Here is a 9,050-nt window from a genome sequence, read left to right on the forward strand (position 1 = left end):
GAAAATTAAGGGCTAGCTTTATACCAAGATCAGTAACTGTATAGTATAGACAAGAGGTCTTCAAACTACAGTATGTGAAACAAATCTGGGCAGCTGACTGCTTTGTAAATATTTTATTGGAACACAGCCACACATTTACACATTGTCTATGGCTGCTTTAGTGTAAAGTTGAATATTGGTAACAGTGGTCTTACAGTTCACAGAGCCTAAAATATGTAATGTCTTGTGCTTTAATAAAATGTTTGCTGAATTCAAGAATAGACAATTAGAAAAATAATAACATTTTCTTCTGTGATGGTGATCGTGCCCTAGCAGCAGACCCATGGTTTCCACTTTGGCCACTTCACAAGCTAGGAGTGAGGAATAAGAAGTCCCAAGAGCTTGAAAAAGTGGTGAGTCTTAAGCCCTTTTAAATCACTTAGCAGTTTAACCTAAGTAGTCTGTAAATCTGTGCTATGTTGTTTATGATGGCAGCTTAGATACTGGTGAGTCTGATGCACGACAGGGCAAACTTCCCCAAGTGAGGGAGAGACCAAGCCCTGCACTGAAAGAAGAGGGTCCTTTGGCGGAGAGCATAGAAAGAATTCAACACACAGGCCAAAGTTAGAGTCAAAAGGAAAGTTCATTAGAAAAGGGGTAACACTACACAGATGGAGTGTGGTCTCCTCTCAGAGGCAGAGAGTGAGAAGGACAGTGAGAGAGACAGTGAGACAGACAGAGTAAAGGGACTGAGAAGGACCCTGAATGTTCAGGGAATTCAGTTTATATGTCATTCTTTAGTTCCCATTTCCTTTGATATTCACATTCAGTGAGGAAGAGGAAGGGTATGTAGCTGTGAGAAGGTAAGAACATATAGAGTAAAAGGCTTGCTGGTAGTTTAATCCTTAGGTTCCCATGATTTTAGCCATAGGGAATGACTCTTGGTTTGTTTCCCTTCACAGGTATGGAGAATGGGTTATTAACCTGTTTCCCCCATCACAGGCGTAGGGAATGAGTTGTTAGTAATCCCAGTAGAAATCTTCTTTGTTCTGAAGGTGTTCTCCTTGCCTAGCAGCGGGGCTGATCAGCATATTGCGGTCTCTGAATGTAGCTTGATTAACATTTTAATTCTCTTGCCTCCTCCCTACATTACCAAGTCTAAATTCATAGAGAAGAGATAGCACATTTGATTAGCTTGTTTGAGTAAATGATTGTTGTGGCCTGTATAGAATAGACCAAACCAAGTATGCTCTCAAAGGCTGTTTATTAGCCGGCAGCTGTCCTGTACAAAGGAGCAGCCCCGAAATGCTAAAATACAAGGTTTTTAAGCCCTAAATCCCATTCTTCATTCTATCTTAAACACAAAGGTCTATTTCTCTCCTATTCACTTCTTGTCAACCCACTGGTCAGGTGTGCAAGCGGGGAGTACAGAAGCAGAAAGCTTGTTGTTAGAATGTTATGTTCCTATGGGTGATCGCCTATGTTCCCATGGGCAATAGCCAGTGTTCTCATGGGCGATGGCCAAACAGTAATTTTCAGCTTACATACAATTGATTATTTTTCATGCCACGCAAGCAAGCAGGGTTACACAGGCTAAAATTGGCAGTTAGCGTATGAGCTCATTGTCACAAGTTTCACGATTAAGAGAATGCGGTTAGGGGTTCCAGAAACTAGGCCTAAGGTATAGACTTCCTTTGTCCAGTTTCAGGTTTTAATTATCCTTTAACTTTTTCACATTTCAGCAGGCTGTCACAATGATCAGCAAATAATATTACACATATGCCCATCTAAGTCAACTTCTTCAATAGAGGATTTGGGTAGTGTCTGTTATGAGAAAAGGGAGCTACTGACAAGAAAACATCATAAAATTGGTTTTTTTAAAGTCGTTCTTCCAACTTCACTGCTATCCTCAAGTCTTCCAGTTTTAACATTTTCAACACTTTTACTTCTATTTTTAAGGAAAGGAGAAGATAATGTTTTCTGTCATGCGTAAGCTTGATTTATACTTTTTCTATTTACCTCAACACTTCCTTAACTGTTTGAATTTTTTTCAAAGTTCTTTCCAAAATGAAAATACACAGAATTACTCATTTGGACTAGTAGGCCAAGATCCAAGAAAAAAGAAAATGGATGGGGCCAACAATAATTTCCTTTTATCCTTTCATGTCTTCAACTTCTTCCTTAGCATTGATATTGTCCTCTTAGCTAACCATAATGATTATCTTTCCCATTCTAAAATATTATTGCTTTGATTGTGCTGCCCCAAGATATTCATAACTCTTTTTTTCCTGGTGTAGTCAAACATGAGGAAGTAGTCTAGAATGCATGCATTTACTGCCTTTCCACTTTTCAACAAATTGTTATCTTTTAAGACATTGTCTACATGGCTACGCCATATGCACTTTCTCTATTACTTAGACCAATGAGACCAAAACACAGTTACAACTTTCTTTTGCATTGTAATGTTATGTTTAGATCTGTAATTAGGAAATGCTGCTTCCTCATTCTTTATTTTTCCTTTTTTTGTGTGTGAGGAGACATCTATTAGCATAACATTTTGGGCCTCTTTCCATTTCTTTACTCATTTGTCTTAGGGGATTAGGAATGATTTAATATGATTGGTGATTTGGGGAAAAATAAAATTCTTATTGTTGTGGCGTGACAAATTCTAAGACCCACGGAGCCAATTGAGATGAATTATGAGCCTTTATTAGCTGGCCGGTGACTGACACTCTACCATGCAGGGTTCAAGGAGATCAGCCTTCAGCTCCCAAAAGAGGCAGTTTATAAAGCCTAGCCACACCCTAGTTAACATCAAACAAGCAAGCAGATTACAGAAACAGAAGTTGTCCCTTAGCATATCTTTGCCCAGAATCACACCCTTAATATTGTGACTAGCAGAGTTTTTTTCTTTGTGTCTTTTGGGAAATAAATTATCTACAAAAAATACTTGTTTTCTTTTGCTACTATAAAATGTAGCCTATTGTAACTGGCATGCCAATATTACAACATCAGAAATTGCTCTGGTTTCTGATAGTCTTTAACACTAAAATTCCCCTCCCTGCTCAGAATAATTTGCTATTGCATTCTAGTGGAATATAATGTTAAAACCCCATTTACTTGTAGATATAACCTATATTCTCCAAACATCAATTTTCAGTAATAAAAGTTATATTTTGATCCCTATCTTCTTTTTTCTTTGTCTTATTCCCCAATTAGTTCAGTCAGAAAAATTGAGAAATAGATCTTTGGGGGGCAAAATAATTCCTATGGTTAAGGCTTCTCACATGACTTTATGAATGACTTTAATCTTTGTTGACATTACATTAAGTGCAAGACACATTAATTTTTTATCTTAGTTTACAGTGGCCTATATTGTGCAAAATAGCTGATTTTTACATTTGTGGAGGTAGCTTTTAAGTGCTCTGACCTTAAGTGATGTTGTGTTTTGACCTTGGCAGGTCAAAAAAGCTTATGCAGCCTTTTCATAAATATTTCCTTAGAGGCACTGCATGTATCAGGCCTTGAGTAAATACACAAACACATGTTTCAGGTTTTATCAAAGGTTTAAGTAGAAATTTTCAGAGCTTTGAATCTAAGCAAGCAAAGAGACTACAGAAGCCACAGCTATGGACTTGCCTAAAAAAATTATGGCCATATGGGGCTTATCAAACAAATGCTAGCCATATTGATTTCTGCAAAGATGTGGGACTCATGAAAATCTCATACTCAGTGAACAGACTTAACTAATTGGTAGAGAATTTAGGGTACAGAGTACAACTTGAATGCAAACTACATAAGCACTATCCTTAGCCTGTGTGTGAGACTAAAGAAGCCTCAGCAAAAATTACTGAGGCACTGAGGCCTTGATAAGTAGGTATAATTGAGGCAAAGTTTCAAACTTAAGGAAATAAGTTTTTCCATATATAGGACTTTTAACTATTTGTAGGACAAAATTTGTTGCTTTTACATTGGCAGACAGTGGAATTTTTCAGACATTATGAAGCTCTAGAGTTCTCACATAAAAACTGTCACAGCTTTATAAAGATAGTCCTATATCTGCTGCATTCAGTGCCAAAGAAGCAATGGTGGAGGAGAAACATTTGGATTTATGTAGATTGTCCACAGGTTCAAGAGGCACTCCCAAATGTGGTCTCAGCATGAGTCCGGATTCACTGATTACAGAGAAGGGAGAAAAAGTCTTCTCTAGAACTAAGCTATTCCACAGTGAGCAGCAGTGGAATCTACCCACTGAGACCTAGAAAGGGAAAGTCCTGTTTATAAAACAACGTGCACAGTATTTGCAAGAAAGAGTTAAATTTAGTAAGGAAATACAGGCTCAAAATATAAATGTGAATGAAGATGTTTTGACTAATCAATAAAATAGTCTCAAATAAGACCTGGTGAATAAGATTGTCAGCTTTGCAGGTATCTAATAAGTTTAATAAACATTTAAAAAGTTATAATATAAGCATAAGAAGGCTGCAGGATCTATGTTAATATCAGATAAAACTTCAAGACCAAAAAAAAGAGACATAAAGTGAGATAATTTATAAGAACAGAAAAATCAATTTATCAGAAAGACAAAAATCTTTAATATGCATGCATCCAATAATAGAGCTTCACAATGCATAAAGCAAAATTTGGCCAAGTTAAAGGAAAACATACTCAATTTCATAATCATTGTTGGGGATTCTAACACATATCTCACAGCTGATAGATAAAAATCAATAACATGGATGATCTGAACAACACTATTGATTGGCATGATCTAATTGAATCTGTGGAACACTATACCCTAACACTGTAGGATATAATTATTTTCAAGTGGATATGGTACATGTGCCAAGATGTGATATACCATATGCTGGGCCATAAATTAAAAAGAATTGAAATACAGAGCCTGTTATTTTGAAGCAGTGAAATTAAATTAGAAATAAATGTATAAGGAACCCATACAACCCAACACCAAAAAAGCACAATCCTACTAAAACAATGGGCAGAGGACATGAATAGATTTTTTTTTTGCAAAGAAGACATACAGATGACCAACAGATACATGAAAAGATGCAATCATGAGGGAAATGCAAATCCAAACCATGAGCTATCACCTCACACTTGTCAGAATTGCTATCATCAAAAAGTCAACAAATAAGTGTTGGTGAGGATGTGGAGAAAAGGGAACTCTTGTACATTGTTGGTGTAATTGTTAATTGATGCAGTCACTATAGAAAACAGTATGGAGCTTCCTCAGTAAAATTAAAAATAAAACTACTTTATATCCCAGTAAATCCACTTCTGAGTATTTATCCTAAGAAATCCAAAACACTGATTTGAAAAGATATGTTCACCCCTATGTTCATTGCAGCATTATTTACAATAGCCAAGATATGAAAGTGACATAAGTGATTCCATACACACACACACACACACACACACACACGTTTACTTTCTTGTTTTCTGTTATAGAGACTGTTACATACTTTTATGTAATATATACAGTTATGTTTTATATATTAGTGATATATATTAGTGTTATATATATATATATTATATATATAATGTATTAGTGTTACTCATTAGTACCCACATTCTGTTTAATAACTTAAAAAAATTTAAATAAATATTTTCATATGCTTAGTTTTCTTATGTAACTCTTTTTGTGAATTATATTTTTCACATACTCTTGTTTACTATGCTTTTTAAAATCTTCTCATTTCCTGCCCTGCTATTTGTTCAAGATACAAATGGGGAAGAGCTGGTAGAGTAAACCAAGTCACCACGACTTTAATTTGAGTATATTGCCTCAAAATAATGTTTCATAACAGCTATAGGTAACCATTGTCTATTAGACTTCATTATTTTTCTCTTTGGAATAAATAAGTTATCCCTGTAGGAAGAAAATACAGCTCACAGTAAAGCTGCAGATGTCACAGATTCTCCATGACAGTTATCATGATCAAGAGTTTGGAAGAAATAAATATGGTGTATCTAAACAGATACTTGACTCCATTAGTCCTTTTTATCCCACCAATATTTTGTGTGGACCTGAATTTTTATAGGGATAAACTCCATTTTTTTCTTGCAGTACATCTGCAGCCATAGACCTTGCCTTTAGAATTTAAAGAACCATTAATTATTTGTTTGAGGATCCATAATTTACTTTAGAGAAAACATTAGGGTTTTGTGATAACTGTAGATGTATATATTGGCTATTAACTTCTCAATTTGCTCCAAATTTTACTCTACCTCTTACATTTTTTTCATATCTCTGGTTTCAGATTTTAGGTGTTACATAATTTTATTAAAGAGTTTTCTCTGCTTTCCATCTTTTACTAATTTGGGTGTGCTTTAGTGAGAGGAGTATATTAGGTGAGTGTATGTGTGTGTATGTGATATAATTTACATAAAATGTACAAATTCAATGGGTGTACAGTTAAATGAGTTTTTGTAAATTCATACACTCATATAAAAACTGCCACAATCAGGACAGAACATTTCCATTAATGCTAAAATCTCCCATTATCTCCTTCCCAGTCAATTCTTCTCTCATCATTATCTCAGGCAAACAGATCTTCTTCCTGTTACTATAGATTAGATATATCTCACTAATAATTTCATATAAGTGGAATCATACAGTATGTATTCTTATGCATCTGGCTTCTTTCATGCAACATGCATGAAAACTTAGTCATACCGATACATGGATCTGCAGTATGTTTCTTTTTATTACTGAGTAGTACTTCATTTTAAAGATTTGCCAAGTAGTTTATCACATCTGTTGATTATTATTATTTTTTCCCATTTTGAATATTATGAATAAATCTGCTATGAACAAGTCAGTGTGAACATGCACTTTTTAGGTAAATATCTAGGAGTGGAATTCTGTGTCATATGGTAAATATATGCTTAACTCTACAGGAAATGCCAGTCTTCAAAAATTTTTGTACCCTTTTACATTTGTGCCAGTAGTGCATGAGAGCTCCAGTTGGTCCACAACCTTGTCAATACTTGATATTTTCAGTCTTTTAAATGTTAGCCATTCAAGTAGAAGTGCATTGCTATCATATTGTGGCATTAATTTGCATTTTCTTCATTATGAAAGACAGTGAACATCTTTTAATGTGCTTATTTATTACTTATATGACTTCTTTGTGAAATGTGTGTTCAAATTGTCTGCCAATTTTTAATTGGGATGTTTATCTCCTTAATGACATAAATTTCTTCACATATTCTTGATCTGAGTTTTCTGCCATATATATGAATTCTTGGAGTAACCTTTTTTCTGAAGTATATTTTTCACATACTATTGTTTACTATGCTCCTTTTCTTACATCATTCAATTTATTTCCTGTCCTGATTGTTTCTCAAGATAAAAATATGGGAAAGTAACAGCAGTGAAAAAAACCTATCCAAAACTTAAATTTAAGTATGTTTTCATAGATTTTTGTTTGTTGTCTTATAGTTAATTTGTATATATACCTCCCTCATTGAATTAAGTTTCCTGAGAGTAAGTACGATAAATTTTTATAAAATGTCTTAAGACATACCTCTTCTCGGCATACATTTCTTGGTAGTTGGTGGAAGAAAGCAGTTCACTCAATAGGAGACATTAACAATTGGGACTTGGACTTCAAATCCCACAGATTAATAGGACCCCTGCCATAGAATAAGTCATATGTGATAAATTTCATCTAGATATTTATGGTACCTGAAGAAATATTGGGTTACAGAAATTGCCTAAAAAGGCTACATTTTCCAAAGAGATACTTGGGCTATCTATTAGGGGAAGCCTCTTAATATAAATTAATGTGATTATTAAAAATTTTCTAGAACCGATACACTTCCAGTGGATTTTCCATACAAATGATCTTCTTGGCTCATGCTGCTAACTTTCCTAAAATCTCCCAAAGGTTCACAACACCTAAACAAGCAGTATCTGGCCTTGGTGTGCCCCATATATCTTGCCGAGTAGCCCTAAGCCCGGCACTAGTGACAGCCACCCTCGATTGGTGATTTGACCTCTCAAGGCACTTCTAAGTGCAATGTGAGTGATGGCATCTGTGGATTGCATGGCGGCTTATGACAAGTGGCCCCGGACAGAGCACAAGCAGCAGCTGAACTTAGTTTGTGGCAGGAACCCTCCCAGAAGTCCCTGGTCTACATACCTGGTGGCCGGCCTTGGTCTGAGCTGGAACAACACCAAGGATTATATGTGAAGATGACACTCCCAAGGAGCAGACAGAACAAGCACCAGAGCCCTGCTGAAGCAAATCCTGCTCTGCAGGGTCAGCCTTTGAACAACAGCTCCTCCACTGGTCATGGCCAAACATCACAACAAATCAGCCAAGGTTCAATCCCTCCCATTGATGAGCAAGCAGCAATCAAGGAACAACTATAACAGGAGGGCATATACAATCCATACAATCTGACTCGTGACCAAGGAAAACCACCACTGGACCCATAGCACACCTGTTACATAAGGCCACTCTAAGACTAGGAGATGTAGCAGCCCTACCTAATACATAAAGCAAACATAAGTTGGCAGCACAAATAGGAAGATGAAGAAACATGTCCCGAATTAAAGAACAGAACAAAGTTCCATAAAAATATTTAAAAATGGAAATAAGCAATCTACCAGATGCAGAGTTCAAAACATGTTTTTTTCTGTTTTGTTTTTGTTTTTGTTTTTGTTTTAAATAAGGATGCTCAAAAAACTTAGGAGAAAAGTAGATGAACTCAGTGAGAACTTTAACAAATAGAAAACATAAAAAAATACCCAGTCAGATATGGAGAATACAATAACTGAAATAAAGAATACATTCTGAAGAATTAACAGTAGATTAGAGGAAGTAGAGAATTTAATCAGTGATTTAGAACATAAGATAGTAGAAACCACCCAATTAGAATAGAAACAAGAAAAAAGAATCCAAAAGAAAAAAGTGAGGATTGTTTAAGGTGCCTTTGGGACAACATCAAGCATATCAAAATGTACATCATAGTGATAACAGAAGGAGAACAGAGAGAGAGATCAAGGAATTGAAAACCAATGTCAAGAAAAAAATGACAAA

The sequence above is a fragment of the Pteropus alecto genome, unplaced genomic scaffold (genome assembly GCF_000325575.1).
Source record: "Pteropus alecto unplaced genomic scaffold, ASM32557v1 scaffold207, whole genome shotgun sequence".
Lineage (NCBI taxonomy): Eukaryota > Metazoa > Chordata > Mammalia > Chiroptera > Pteropodidae > Pteropus > Pteropus alecto.